The sequence below is a fragment of the Chelon labrosus genome, assembly GCF_963514085.1.
Source record: "Chelon labrosus genome assembly, chromosome: 7".
Taxonomy (NCBI): domain Eukaryota; kingdom Metazoa; phylum Chordata; class Actinopteri; order Mugiliformes; family Mugilidae; genus Chelon; species Chelon labrosus.
The window spans coordinates 3,783,122-3,800,089 of NC_140343.1; positions in this window are offsets into that span (position 1 = coordinate 3,783,122).

Below are 16,968 nucleotides of genomic sequence, written 5' to 3' on the forward strand. Positions count from 1 at the left end.
GACTAGAACTTGATCAATAAAGTCAAGTCAATGTTTCTGTTGTTGTGTATGTTTTTAAGGTACATAAAGATAATGCTAGTGAACACACATACCATTTACTGTAAACTTTTAAAGTCCAGCACTATATGATCTTGAACATGTAAGTTTCTAACAGGGGTAATACCTCAAAACAAATTATGTAGTGAAAAAACATTTTTATTCTGCTAAATCAAATATATGCACAAGTCAATGACTTGATCTTATTCTGTACTTGGACTAAGATATACTAAGTATAAGTACTTTGTGGCAGAAAGAAGTAAAAAGTATACCAAAGTACAAGTATAAGCTTTAGTCTTAAAGTATAAGTGTAAGTCTTAGTATATATATACTTAGTCTTAGACTTTTCTTTATACTTTTCAGTGTAAGCTAAGTATACTTCACTATACTATTCTTAAGTATATGAAATATAGTATATGAAAAGTAAACTACTAGTATACAGTTCTACCTCAATTTTAGTATGAAATAAGTATACTTGTAGTACACTTGAATAAACTTCATTTTGCTAAGGGTCATCTGTCAATAAAGAGTCTTTCAAAATAATGTTCAGTCCTTGTTCCTTAGTGAAGAAAAAAGTATTTGTGGAAGTCATCTTGCTGTTGTTGAGACTCCAAAACGTCAAGAAGACGGAGCTGCTCCAGCCAGGAATCACCCGAAAATTCCAGAAGGTCCATTACCAGCAGGCAGGTCATCCCTCGTCTTCCTCCCTCAAAGTGATGGTGATAGAGGTAGTCTCCAAACCCCTGAGGGGTGGAGACCATCTAAGGACCCTTCTCCAAAGAGAAACTTTTTGGATTAGTAAACTCAAGGCAACCTCATTCCCTGGCCTAAATGAGGAATGTGATTTTTCCCCCTTTCTATGAAATTTGGACATTTTTGTGTGCTTTTATTGAAATGTATTTCTCTCTCTCCCTTTCTCTCTCTAGTGATATCTTTTTATCTATGTTTTGTCTATTAATTGTGTTTTGATAACCTACTAGTTGGTCACATGGTGTGTGACATAATGGGAAGGCTCCACCCACTAAACACCCAAGGGTGTCCATTTTAAGCTGTGATCTACTTCCTGTGTCTATGCCCTGATGAAGGCCAAGATGGCCGCAACGCGTAGGCTCATGTGCTTTTAATCAGTCCGTGCCATGTTAAATTAAAGGCTTTTTTTGATACTTCTTCCACTTCAGAGTGCCTCTGTAATTTCTTTTTTTGGATTAAATTATATTGACAAGATTACAAACAAAAGCTTTAAACTTACCGAAATCAACGTTAGAGCCAGTATTCGGTGAGAGCACTGGGTCCAGGTTCACGGCTTTGACCTCTTGCGTTTGAATGAGTTGATGCGCGCTAACCGAAAATGGACATGCGCACTGGGCTGCACAGCTCTGTAACTTAAGTCTCATTAGGCGCGTTCGACTTGATGCAGATCTGTCTGAGTCTGACTTGCTTACGTCAGCGTGATCTTACGCCGACTGTAGGGGTGGAGCATAAAACGGCTGCAGACAAGTCGGACACGGTCAACTTCGTGTAAACAATGGCGGATCTCGCGGTGTTTGCATTCGTTGTTGCCGACGAAATAGAACCTTTAGAGTTACCGGAATTTATACCCGTGTTACAACAAGCATGCTGCATGCAAAGGATTGTGAATAGCAGCAAATCTACTGAATAAGGATTAAGTAGCATAGTGCTTTGGTCTCCAATCTTGGCGAAAATGAACTGCTGATTAGGCTACTTATTTGAATATTTACTTTTACACCCAAAGTCGTTTAGCACCTGTAACTCAACCATGAAACGAATTCACAGAAAGATATTGAGATGGAGATTAAATGCCATTTGTTTTCATTTTTGGACAGACAGGTGTGAAGAAGAACCCCAAAAATCCACTAACCGTTAACAAGATTTGAACTACGGACGGCCGATCGCCAGACTGACGTGTTACCCACTAAACCAATTTAGGATGATACTGAAGAAGCAGTACTACGATATAAGTAAAGGATAATGGACGACACTTCTACAAATTGAATGCACGCGTTCTAGATGGTAAAACGGCCCAACGCGAAGCCTTAGAATGTAACCTGCGTTGTGTTGAGCTCTGCACACGCCCGGACCCGAACCAGCAGCACCTCGGATCGGGAGGCGAGCGTGCTGACAGTTGAGCCAATAGCCCAGGCTATTCAACCTCGTGATGCGTTTATTTTCGGATAGTCTAATGGAGTGAAGTCCATTATCCCGCTTATTCTGCTGTTACCAACATGTTAAAACTGCCTTTTTACTGTTTAATCGAAGAAATGAACACTGCATTGAACTGCAGTCAGATGTACAACGTTTTCAGTAGGCCAGCCTACCATTGTTGCAGAAATCACATATAAGAAGGTATCCCTTCGATTTCTGTTCATTTTCGCATATTCCAACATAGCGAAGCGATAAACGTCAAAATCGTCATGAGGAGATTCCTCCCAAACTGCCCAATCACGTCTTTGACCTGACGTCATGAGGGCGGGTTTCCGGTCGTGCAGATCGTGGAGAGCAACTGCAAGATCTGTCTGCGGGCGAAGACTCACGCGATATTTTAAGGTCATGTGACATGGTGACGTAGTGGTAAGTCCCTCCCCGTCTGAAAACCACTGTTTTCGTTGATTTATTCGCCGTACCTGGCAGGACAGTACACAGTCAGTCTCGTGAAACTTCCAAATAACTTGCTCTCACACTGTAGCGCAGGGAGACAGCGCAGGAAAACTGTATTATTATGTATTATGACATTATGCTACCAACAAGGTAGCATAATGTCATGAGCAGAATCTCAACTACTTTTTAGTTAACATTAATGGTTGGCCATTGAGCATTTTCGAAGAGGCAACAGTTTGTTAGATAGTTAGCTAGTGAGGTATATTTCAAAAGAAACATTCTGTGAAGTTAACCATTCATAGGGTATGGACCAAGGAAATGGAGAAGGCAGTCAGTGTTTATGGTAGGGTTAGGAAATAGATGGTCCAACAGAGAAGAACAGAAGAAGAAGAAAAGATAAGGGACGGTTGAAGGACAAGCGGTCAAAGGTCAAGTGTGGAAACGGCCAGATGTTTAGGTTAATGTTTGGAGACAGGAACCTTGGAGCTAGAAGATTGATTATTAAGCTGAGTTTAAAGGTATCTTTTCCATGAGTAAGGAATTCTGTATGTTTTCCATATGGTGGAGCGATGACCTTATTACCTGATGTTATGTATTTAGACAAACATGTTGGGTATAAAAGGAGACGACCGGAGGAGATCGGGAGAGTCTCAATTTGGCAGAAGGGCTCTCCGAGCAGTTGCAAATGCTTGTATCAGACGCTGTATTCTTTTGTAATAAACCTCTTTATATGCAAGAGAGACAGTGTCAGCGGAGATCTTTTTCTTCATCATCTTCACATCATCACCGGCAAATAAACAACACTAGGCAGCAAACTTCAGATGCACTTCAGGGTTTGCAACAACATTAACAGCTAGGTAACCTACACTTCGTAGCTTTAACAAACAACATAAAGACATTTTTTAGAGAACGTACCCGAGTGAAAATGCAGAGAACACACTCTCATCGACTGGGGGTGAGATCGAAAATAAGGTCCTTTCTTCTTATTGCAGCCAACCAAGCAATCCGGCGTCTCCTCCTCAGGTCAGAGACTTACTCTCCCTGATGCTGTGTCCATTTCGGTAACCTAAAAAACTGTATTCCATTGTTCCTATGTTTTCCATATGTATCGTGTGAGGTACTGGAGCAGTTTTTAACGCAGCAGTGAGTTCCAGGCATGGTAAAACAGTGCGGAATTGCGAGAACCTCCTCTACTACCGAGTTAACAACACACGTAAACAATCATGTTTTGCCACTGGAATCCTGCCAACATGGCGGAGAGGGTGAGGATCCCACGATATCGAGGGGAGGGGCTCTGTACCATGACGACAACTCCTCACTCTCATGCTACACACTCAGAAAAACCAAGTTCATATAACTTAAAGAAACAAGTATGCGGGTAAAAAGTGCAGAAAACTCGGTGAGAGAAAGTAAACTTAAAAAACTAGTATGAATTAAGTTAAATGCACTAATTCATCATAAGTCAGGACATTGTTTGCATTTACAGTGTACTTAAAAAAGCACAGCAGAGGATGTACTTCCTGCGGCAGCTGAAGAAATTCAACCTGCCAAAGACAATGATGGTTCACTTCTACACTGCCATCACTGAGTCCATCCTCACCAACTCCATCACCACCTGGTATGCTGCAGCCTCTACTAAGGACAAGAGCAGACTGCAGCGTGTCATTCGCTCTGCAGAGAAGGTGATTGGCTGCAGTTTGAAGTCTCTCGACGAGCTGTACGCTTCCAGGACTGTAAAGCGTGCAGCTAAGATTGTGACTGATCCCTCTCACCCTGGACACGGATTATTTAACAGACTTCCCTCTGGCAGACGGCTGCGATCCATCGAGTGTAGAACCACTCGCATGGCGAACAGACACCCCCCCCCATGAACACATCAAACCCACTACCATCCCACAGTAAATGTTCTGGTGGTGTGTATATACTGTGTATATATTTTTGTATTTTTGTATTTTATATATAGTTTCTATATTTTATTTTATTTTATGCGTACCAACACCAAAGCAAATTCCTTGTATGTACAAACATGCTTGGCAATAAAGTCTTTTCTGATTCTGATTCTGACAGAGGTATCTACAGTAATAATGAGGACTGGGTTGAAATGATTATGAAAAAAATTCAATTCAACAGCTTCAGGAAAATTTGACTGAATACATAATGCAAATCAGTTACGATTGATTAAAACTGAAGAAGATTTTCAGGTATTTAGGTAAACTTTGCTTGGAAAATGTATACATGGGTCTAGTGTAAGATTTTCTTCGAATTTGTTTGTTGTGGCTTAAATTACTTTGTCAAAAAAAAAAAAAAAAGAAAAAAAAAAAAAAAAATGTATTCAAAACTATAACCTATGGGACCAGAAGGACACATAGGTCATAAGGTGTGTGTAAGCAGGTGGACGAATAAAGAACAAGACAAATAAAAGATACTCAAACTTGAAGGTGGTAATTAAATAAACTAATTTGCTAATAAGGTTATTTTTAAGCTTGTTTTATCTTATTTCTGAACATAAGTACCACAAATTGTTACAGTAGCTTAGCTTCATCCGATCACTCACTGGTGCGAGGAAAAAAACGTGTGCGCAACAAGTTAGTTGAGTTAGTTTCTTCTAATGAAGTTACCAAAGTTGCCAGTTGCTACCTGACTACCTCATTTTATCCCTACAAGAAATTGTGCTTTTTCTTTTCCTCTGTATGAACAAAATGAATGAAAGGTATGAGAACCTTCCTTATGCATTTGTTTGGTGTTTTTTTCTAGTTTTTGCTTTTAGAACAGGAGTTGTTTTTTAGTTTTTTCAGTCTATTGGTGTTACAACCCTGGCTCTCAGGTTGAAACAAAGGAGAGAGGCCACACAGAGCTCTGAGGATGTTTCAGTGTTTATTTAACTGAACAGCCCAAAAAGATCATCTATGTGTGTGTGTGTGTGTGTGTGTGTGTGTGTGTGTGTGTGTGTGTGTGTGTGTGTGTGTGTGTGTGTGTTGTTCAGATGGAGTGGGTGTGTGGGTGCGGGTGTGTGTACATGTGTATGTGTATGTAGGTATATAAGAGACCAACACCAAACTACAGCAGGCTGTAGGCCATAGCAGCAGCCAGCTGCTCAGCCACCAGAGAGAGAGCAGACTGACTGAGACGGCCTTATATCAGTAAAGCCACACCCTAAGGTGTGGTCTGCTTAGGACGGCCCACTGCTTCCTGTTCTCCTGAAAGGCACTGAGAGGAGAAGCAGACCGAACAGGGCCGTCACATCCCCCCCCTTAAAGACGAGGACCCAACAGGTATCCGAGACACGGAAAGGGAGTCATGTCCTGCAAACACAGAAATCACAACATAGTCATTTAACACAGTAATACAAGTACACTCCCAACTGCTCCCTCGATCCCCTCCAACTCAGCAACTTTGGTACCTAAGAAGCGAATTAAGAGTGGGGGAAGAGAGGCTCAGATGAAAGAATAAATGGACACTGTCTAAACCACTTAAGACAGAGCACGTGACAGTGCATCAGCGACAATATTCTCTGACCCTTTGATATGACGAATATCAAGGTTAAAGGGCTGTAAAAACAAGCACCACCTCATCAGACACTGATTTGGATTTTGTAATGAGTGCAGGAATGTTAGCGGGTTATGATCAGCGTAAACTACTAGGGTTCTACCTCCACCAACATACACTTCAAAATGTTGCAGGGCCCAAATGAGGGCCAGGGCCTCTTTTTCTACAATAGAATAATTCAACTGATAAGAATTGAATTTTCTAGAGAAAAACCCGACTGGATGGTCAATACCATCAGGACCAGTCTGCAGAAGTGCCGCTCCAGCCCCCACATTACTGGCATCGACCTGAAGATGGAAGGGATCACCTAAACGGGGAGCTGCCAAGACAGGAGCAGAGGAAATGAGATTTTTAACATTCACAAAAGCAAGTTGACACTGAGGGGACCAGTCAAATTTAACCTTCGAACTCAGGAGCTTAGTAAGAGGTGCAACTACCGTGGAGAAATTCTTACAAAATCCTCGGTAGTACCCTACCATACCCAGAAACCGCATCTGCTCTTTCTTAGTGGTGGGAGTTGGAAACTGATCAATGGCCATGACTTTAGCTCTTACAGGACGCACTTGACCCTGGCCAACGACCTTTCCCAAATAAGTCACTGTACCTTGGGCAAACTCACACTTTGCTAGGTTGATGGTCAGATTGGCCCAAGCCAGCCGCTCAAACAAAGCACGGATCTGATCAACATGCTCCGCCCAGGTTTCACTGTAGATGACGACATCATCTAAGTATACTGCACACCCCTTTAAACCTGCTACCACTTGGTTCATTAGCCGCTGAAAAGTGGCAGGGGCATTTCTTAAACCAAACGGCATGACAGTATAGGAGTAAAGGCCTGACGATGTTATGAACGCAGCAATTTCTTGAGCACGTTTTGACAACGGCACTTGCCAATATCCCTTTAAGAGATCAAATTTGCTGACATATTTTGCCATGCCCACCTGATCTACACAATCCTCCATGCGAGGAAGTGGATAAGAGTCTGGCTTTGTGATGTTATTTACTTTGCGAAAATCAATGCAGGGTCTGAAAGTTTTATCCGGTTTACTAACCAACACACACGGGGAAGCCCAGCTAGAGGAGGACGGCACAGCGATCTGGTGCTCTAACATATATTTCACCTCTGCCTCTAGCTGAGTTTGTTTCTCCTGAGGGAACCGGTAAAACCTCTGATGAATCGGTGCAGCATCGCCCACGTCAATATCGTGCTCTATGAGGTGGGTCCTTGTGGGAGTGTCTGAGAACAAAACAGGAAATGACAAAATGAGTTCAGACAACTCCTTCCCCTGTGCTGCCGGCAAATGTCCCAACAATTTATCCAAATTTCTCAGGGACTCTGAATTTTTAAGCCTGCCCTGCAACACCCCAACATCTGGACTCTCAATCTTCTCCTCTCCACCATCCAAAGATGGAGAGACCACACCCCCCACTGAAGAGACCAAAGCCACCCGCTTCACTTCCCCCCCACTAGCACGTGGAAAATAGGGTTTCAACATATTAACATGACACAACTGTGTAGTCCTCCGTCTGTCAGGAGTGGAAATCAAATAATTTACATCTGTAACTTGCCGGACAACAGAATAAGGCCCCCCAAACCTAGCCTGAAAAGGAGATCCCACCACTGGGAGGTTGGCCAGAACCTGATCCCCGGGGCTAAAGACATGCACTTCAGCCCAGCGATCATACAGTCGCTTCATTTTACCTTGAGCCTTTTCTAAATTTAGTTTTGCCATCTTTACGGACTCATACAACCGTCTCTTGAACCCATTTACATAATCTGTTCTTCTTTCGGGGGAGGAGATTTTTTCCAGTCAGACTGTAACACAGCCAAAGGACCACGCACTGTGTGACCAAACACAAGGTCATTTGGGCTAAAGCCAGTGCTCTCTTGTGTGACCTCACGAGCCGCCAGCATTAGCCACGGCAGTCCTTCCTCCCAATCACGACCCAACTCAGTACAATATGAACGTAACAGTGACTTGAGAGTTTGGTGAAAGCGTTCAATGGCCCCCTGACTCTCTGGATGATAAGCAGTAGACTGGATGTGTTTAATATGAAGCTTACCCAGCGTCTCTGCAAACGTCCCTGATGTAAAATTAGTTCCCTGATCACTTTGAACAACCCTGGGAATCCCATTTGCCAACATTGTTAGCTGGTTTATAAACAGAGTCACTCCCTGAACTCCTGGGATAACCACTAGCTCCACCCCTACGTCCAATTTCCCCCCGGACTTTATGAGTCAGTGCATACTCATCGGCTAATACAGCAGCCTCAGCCAAAGTCTCAGCCTTCCTCTCACTCAGATAAGTGGCCAAGTTCTCAGGGAGGGTTTCTCTGAACTGTTCCACCAAAATCAGTTCACACAGTTGGTCAAAGGTCTTAACCTCAGAGTTCTTTCGGAGGAGGAGATTTTTTCCAGTCAGACTGTAACACAGCCAAAGGACCACGCACTGTGTGACCAAACACAAGGTCGTTTGGGCTAAAGCCAGTGCTCTCTTGTGTGACCTCACGAGCCGCCGGCATTAGCCACGGCAGTCCTTCCTCCCAGTCACGACCCAACTCAGTACAATATGAATGTAACAGTGACTTGAGAGTTTGGTGAAAGCGTTCAATGGCCCCCTGACTCTCTGGATGATAAGCAGTAGACTGGATGTGTTTAATATGAAGCTTACCCAGCGTCTCTGCAAACGTCCCTGATGTAAAATTAGTTCCCTGATCACTTTGAACAACCCTGGGAATACCAAAAACAGACATGAACTGTGTCAAAGCTTTCAACACTGACTTGGTTGTTATGTTGCGCAGGGGAAAAGCAGCCGGATAACGAGTTGTCTGACACAGCACTGTAAAAAGATACAAACTTCCAGACTTAGACTTAGGTAGTGGGCCAACACAATCAATTAGCAAATGTTCAAATGGTTGATTTGCAACTGCAATAGGATGCAAAGGAGCGGGCCTAATGCACTGGTTTAGTTTACCTGTGAGCTGAAAAGTATGGCATGTTTTAATATAGGCAGAGATGTCTTTCTTCAGCCGAGGCCAATAAAAATACCGCAAAACTTTGTCATAGACGATTAAAGCAGTCTTGCTTACTTGAACTTTATTGTGTGCAGTCATCATCTCATAACTCTCTTACTAGGTAACGTTATCTGAACTGGTCCGCATGCGCGGTGTCACCTCTAAATCAGTCCCCCGTACAACAGTACTTAAATAAACAATCCTATTGTTACAGTTACTTTCACTTTCATCTCAGAACGACACTCAGAAACAGCTGATTACTGAATAAATGATGAATCCAACTAATTTAAAACCAGAATGATCGATGGCACTTGGAGCGTTTGTTTCTGATACATGAATCAATCAGTCAATCAGCTGATTGGTGGATCTGGACCTTTACTTTCATCTGGAGGCTTCACACACGGATCGATCCAGGTCAATCAGTGAAAATCAGCTGTTCTTCAGTCCACAGTGAATTCAAATGGATTCTGATGGAAGTGATACTTTACTGTTTAACTGTTCACTGATGATAAACTCTTCCAGTCACATGTTTCTGATTGAAGGCCTGGTCCTGACTACTTCCTGGTGTGTTGATGTTCAGACTAGTTCCTGGTGTCTCAGCTGAATCCATTTCTTGATGTTAAATTAAATCTTGTCTCAGTTTCTTTATCACTTTATCTACTTTGATTGTCTTCACATGTTCCCAGAGCTGACTGCAGGGAAACGTCCTCCAGCTGTCAGTCTCTGATCTCAGGCTCCAGCAGACCCCTGCGACCCTTAACAGGACTAAGCGGGTATAGAAGATGAATGAATGAATGAATGAATGAATGAAATTGAGATTATATGAAACATGAAATTATTGCACATTATGAAAATTATTGTATGAATTGTTGCACAATTCACATTATTATTTCTTTAATGTTGGAGTTGTTCAGTGTGACTATGACTCTTGCATAGAAGCCATTCCTCAGTCTGTTAGTACTGGACTTCAGTGTACTGGACCGTCTACAGGATGGTAGCAGTTCATAGAGTGAGTGACCAGGGTGGGTCGTGTCCCTGAGTATCTCCTGGGCCTTCCTCAGGCTGAGTTATATTCTGTGTACATGGGAAAACATTTTATGATAACTGCATATGAAGCATTAGTAAACCAAAACACTTAATTCATCATTTATAAAGCATAACTCCTACGTTAATAGACATTAGATTATTATTACAACATTGATTGATTGTTAGTGAACTTTAATAAGCTCATCTAAAGTGAGGACTATCTATGCCTTGTAAAGCATTTATAAAGGAGATTTAAAGACTCAGTTATGAGAGACAAACTCAACCCAGAGTGATATAAATCAGAAATATTGTTTTTAAATGAACACTTGATGTAGAATAAAGAAAGAAACATCTTCAGTTTCATGAATTTAGAACATAACTGTGGTTATGTTTCATTAAAATCTACAATCTGAAAAAAATATAAACTTCACCATATCAGGTTGAAACAGTTTAACAGTGATTTCCATCCTGATGCTGTCCTTCCACTGGGCTCAGAGGAGCAGGTTTACCTCACTGTTACACTTTCAGATTGAATTACACGTGAAAACTAGAGGCAGAAAGTTCATCGTCTGCTGAGGATGGAGCTGGTGTTGGTTTCCCGCCTCAGGCAGCGTTGAGGGGTGTCCCAGAGAAAGAGCTGGTCAACCTGCCTCTGATGTGCAGCTTCGTTGAGGAGTTTAACAGCTGGGTCTGTGGAGACACACATGTCTGGAGAAGTTAAGGTTTATTAAAAAGTTGGGTTTTAAAAACCTGCATCAGGTGAATGCAGCCTGGAAGGAGAGATGAAGGTGTTTAGGTAGACAACACATAAAGTACCTGAGACAGAAACTTTTCTGTAACAATTTAAATTCTAATCATTTTCTGGAGGTTTAAATTGCTGGGCTCAAATTGACCTCGAAGAAAAAAAGGTGTTAGTAAAGTTGAAGGTAACAGGAGGGTTAAAGCCAAATATTAATGATTCAGTGTCCTTTAATGATGAGACCCTTCATTGTGCTCATACCACAGCCCTCCAGGTTTCTCTAGGTAGGTGGATGTTGGACCTGAATGGACCTGGGAGGGTGGAGAAAGGAGGCAACACCTCAGTCTGGACTCCTCCTGCTGACTCAGTTTGACTGGAGCTGATTTAGAGAAATATCCAGAACTCTGTGTTTTAACACCACCTCACCTCTTCCTTCTAGCACAAGTTTATATTTTGTATAACTTTTACATTTTTCAATTTTCCTGACTTGTTTTCATGTTTGTTGTAGCAGCCACCACGACCAATTACTTGTATGTGCAGACATACAGAATAAAGATGATTTTGATTCTAGTTATGATTCTGATAAGCCAGGATGTGAACGCAATTGAATAATAACAAGTGTCACATGTAATGATTCCTTAACATCATCTGGTGTTGACATGTTGGTGAAAGAAATTAAAATAACGTGTCAGAGTTTAGGTGTTGAAGTTCTGATCAGTTTCAAAGAGATCCTGAGAACTTCTTGGCTCCAGTCTGAAGTTGTGCTGCTTTTAGTTTGACTCCAGATCATTTTATTACTCTGGTTTTATTCAGTCTTTACAGAGAAATGTAGAGATTCATCCATTGCCAAGTAAAGGTCAATAGTCTGCATGGATTTATTATTAGTAGTAGAAACAGTATCAGTAGAATCCAGGTAAACTGTCCGAACACATTCTGTCATCAGTATTATATTACTGATTATTTTAGCTGTGGAATTATTTCCTGTAATAGACAGATGATAACAGCTTCACTGAACACATGAAACTTTAAAATGAACTCAGATGATTTTTAATGAGAAAACGTATTAAAAAGTATAAATATGTCTGAGTTTATGCAACTTTTACAACGGCCACTTGTAGATAATCTACACTGTAAGAAACTGATGTAAAATAACGGCAAATGCTATTTTATATTAAAACCAAATAATCCTACAAAATACTGTATAATACTGTAGATTGCATTGCATTGTGGGAGTGAAGTCAGAATCAACAGAAAAAAAGGTGAATACAGATTCCACTGTATTCCATAAGGACACATGTGGAAACTTATTGATGTTAAATGACATTTCAGTGAGATCATCACTACAACCACTTTGTCCTGTGATCATGTTGTTGTTCTCTTGTTATATTCCAACGTTACTCTTTTGCGTATCTCCGGAACGGAAAATGGTAGCGACTTAATGAAACCGGGAGATGCAACCTTTATATGCCAAGCCGTGACGCTCCAGGCAAATTCAACCTGGGGGCTTAAGTTTCCTAACATTCTAAGCATAAAAGAATGAATGATGTCGACCTTGTTGCAGTAAACAAACCACAAACCCCTCGGTGTAGGCTATGACGTTGGCTGTGAAAACAAATTATGGTTTTATGGGATGTAAATGAGCCCATTATACGCTGCTGTGGCGATGCAGGGAAGACAGAACTACTGCAGGACAGGACACATTAAAAAGAAAATCTTCAGAATCATTCTTTTACACCTACAATGTTAGGAAACTACATGGGTGTATTACATGGATAATACATCCATGGTGTGTATTATAATACTCAGTTGAATTTGCCCGGAATTCACTCTGGATGTCATTTTAGAAGATGACCCTGAAATCATATTTGGTGCACAGCAAACAGCTAATGATGAGTCTCTCAGTGACACACTGCTTTACCAACCTGATGAGTTTCCTCCAAGCCCTCTTCATACTTTGCCTGAAATGACCTTGGTGTTACACCACACAAACAGCTTCAGTGAAATGATAGAGGCATTCTCTGACCCTGAGATCATGAACAAAACCTTGAAAGTAAAACGTTTACTTCCTGACAACTCGGTGGAAAAAGGCAGCAGTTCTGGCATAGTCAGAGACAGCTTCAGTAGCTTCTGGGAAGAGTTTTATGAACGGTGCACCCTTGGAACAACTTTGAAAGTGCCTTTTCTTGGGCATGATTTCAGTGCAGCTACATGGAGAGCAATCTGTTGATGCTGATGACCTTCTCGAAGTGCTGACCACCTATGAATGTAGAAAGAAGGTCTCTGCTGATACCCTGCCAGACATCTTAGATGAGATCTCTCACAAGGAACTTGTACAGAAGCCCAAGTTTGTGATTGACTGCTGGAGGGAGATCACACAGCCACAGTTGCATCTGAACCTTGCAGAACTGACCAAAATGTACAGTGACCTCAAACCAACGCCAAGGAAAGTGATGGGGATAGGAAGCAGAGGTCTCCCAGCACCTAAAAAGATACATCAGAGAGCTTAATGAGGAAAAGCTGGGAAGATTTTTAAGGTTTTGTACTGGCTCTGATTTGTTGGTGTCTGGTCATATCAAGGTGGAGTTTGCTGTTCAGAGCAGTTTCACAAGACGGCCAATTGCCCATACACGTGGAATGGTCCTGAAACTGTCTGACAGCTATGATCATTTTCCTGACTTCCGCAGCGAATTTAATTCCATTCTAGAGAGCAACATCTGGATAATGGATATTGTGTAGGAAGGACATGTGGCGTCAAATATCACTGCTGACTTTTTACTCTAAAATATTGTTACACAGTTCACTACCTCCATACACATGGTACAAACAAACACATGCAGTCATCAGCACAGATGTTTAATACAAACATATTAAATGCACACATCTTATCTCAGAAAAAGGCATTTCTAACAGAATGTTCAAATGTATCTCTGTTACAGAAAAAATTTATTAATCGGTTGTGAAAAACAGATTATCAGTTTATAGAAAAAATTTATTGATCGGTTGGGATCAGACTGAGGTAACTGTTTACAGAAAAAAAATATTGATTGATTGTGATCAAAATGAGGTAACAGAAAAAATGTATTGATCTGTTGTGACAAACCAAAGTTTTTATTGTTTATAGAAAAAAACTGCATTGATGTGTTTGCATCAAACTGAAGTTTTTATTGTTTACAGAAAATGTATTGATCTGTTGTGATCAAAGCAAGGTTATTATTGTTTACGGAACGTATGTGTTGATCATTTGTGATTAAGTTGTCATGGATTTGTAACTCGCTTAAAAAATCAGGTCACTAATCCTGTATATGTCATTGAGACACCATTATTGTATTTCCTGTAGGGGGCAGTGTTCCCCGTGAAGGTCAGTTATCGCGGGAAGTCTGCACCTGTGTGCAACGCCACTTCCTGTAAAAACGTGAAGGATACGCTAAGCAGCAGACACGAGGTAGATGGTGGAAAAAAACGCTAAGCAGACAGCAGCAGATATAGAGCGGATAGCTGGAAACAGACATCTGTAAGCAGGCCCCGGTAGTCACAGAAAGGTCCAGCTTTCGTACCGATAAGCTGTGAGCCAAGGAGGATTATCCTTATTTGATGACACTCCGGTGAGTTAGCTGGCTGTTAGCGGATTGTTAGCTGGCTGTTAGCTAGCTGCTCTGAAGGAAAAAAGGCATATATTGTGTTATTAATTTGGTATATGCTGGTCTATAATGCTCGTAATATATATTTCCAGTGTTTACCATGACGTTTGTGCACTTTATATAATTTTAAGCTTGAGAAAAGATCGCTAGTTTTAATGGTAACGCGAATCGCGACCTTGATATGCTAAATGCTAGCAAACGCTAGCGATTAGCTAGGTAATTGTTATATTTAGCTCTTGCTAACGGCTAAGTTAAAGCTAAGTTACATATTTTGTATTGAGAAGATGTATTTCATTTATTTTATGCCGTATGAATTCCTCATTTTGTGCTTTTAGCCACTACAATGCAGAGCTGCCAACTCTCACGCTTTCGCCGTGTGACACACGGTTTTGCCTGTTTTCACACGCACTCACGCCACACATCCAATTTCTCACGCAAAAAAAAAAAAAAAGAAAAAATCCGATCTTGGTCCGAGACTCTTCCGTTCCTTTTCAAACTCCACGACGGTAGATGGCGCTGATGAGCGCCCCTGAACCTTTGCGCTGCGCTACACTGCAGTGCACCCCTTTACTATCTATGCCTGCACCCCGAAGTAGACAGAAGAAGAGATACAGAGACCGCCAAGACAGCAGGAGAAACCAGAAACTACGTATTTTCCGGACTATAAGGCGCACCTGAATATAAGCCGCACCAGCTAAATTTTGGAGAAACTACAGATTGTTCCATATATAAGCCGCACCCGACTATAAACCGCTGGTGTTTTAATGTTTAATTACCGTAAGAGTTTCTTCTACCACGGAGGGGATTGTCGGGACAGAAATGACTGTTTGGAAACGCAAAGCGTCCCATTTATTTACATTTGACAAACATAAATCTTTCGATCAATCAAACAATCAATCAATCGATCAAACTTTCACATCTTTGACATTACAAACAGCATTCGTGCAGTGCACAAATAATACAACGGTGCGCTCCTAGCGCACTTCCTGCAGTCATAGTACCGTAGTAGTGCAGTATAACAAGAAACAAAGCTTACAACGCTTGACGAGGCAATAACGTTAAATGGCTAAATTTAATTTGTTTGTAAAAGTGCTTGCCTGTAACACGGCAGCAAAAGTGCAGTAACCCGGCTACTCAACAATATAACCAGCATCATTTTCGAAAACAGCCAACACAGCAGTAAAGGTGCAGTAACACGGCCGTTTACTGTATCAAAATAACCAGCCTACTATACCAGAAAAGTCAGTTCTTAATCCTTGTGTCATCGTCTATGACATGATAGTGCGCCCCTGGTGACCGTTAGCTGTAAAAATCCATCCGCCGTTGTATAATCCGCAGGGTCCAAAGCAAGTGACAAAAGTAGCGGTTTATAGTCCGGAATTTACGGTACTTTGAGAAGTCTGATAAAGAAGAGAATCTGAGCTGAGACTAGGCCAGTATAACCATGCACACAGATCATAGACAAGGACTTTACCCAGCTTCTGATCTGCATCTGATACTGATTATGCCTCATTTTAGCTATTTTTGTAATGCATTCATCAGTTTTATTGCTTGAAAAAGTTGTACCTACTGTTTGCACTTTATTTGTTGCACTTTATTTGTCTCTGATGGACCATGTGGTGGGAGACTTTGAATGAAGAATAATGTCCCTCCCTAATTGTGTCTTTTTTGGCTGAACATAAATCATTAAGTGCTCTTAAGAATACAATTATTCACAACATAGGTTAGTTTTTTAGTTAAGAATTAGTTTAATACCATTTTAATCAAAATATCAATCAACCTACCTAGGTCAAATCTTAAACACTGATCTATGAATAAGGCTTTATTGTCATTTAGTTTTCTGGTTGAACGTTCAGCTCAAGTCTACAGACTAAGACCTACAAATCATGATGCCGAACATGAATCAGAATAAGTTCAGGTATTGCACATCTTTAGGAGACCGCCCAAAAATCCACTAGAATACTGGAAACCACATCTACTTAATCCAAAATCTCCTGGGGGTGGACCTTCAGCTATGTCTGCTTCACAGAATGTAACCAGTTGGCGCGTTCGACTTCATGCAGATCTGTGCAGATCTGACTTGACGTGATGCATGCTGGGTAGAACAAGTTCATTTTAACCAATCATATTCGAGGTCTATGAGCATAACAACCCAGCATGCATCACGTCAAGTCAGATCTGCACAGATCTGCATGAAGTCGAACGCGCCTAATATTGTCCATCTTCAGTGGGCTGCCCCTATCAACAGCTTTGGACCTCCCCACAAACCACCAGAATGCAGGGTACAACATGGGTACAACATCAAATTAATTCCAATTATCTTATATCTGAGCCACCAATTTGTGTGACTGC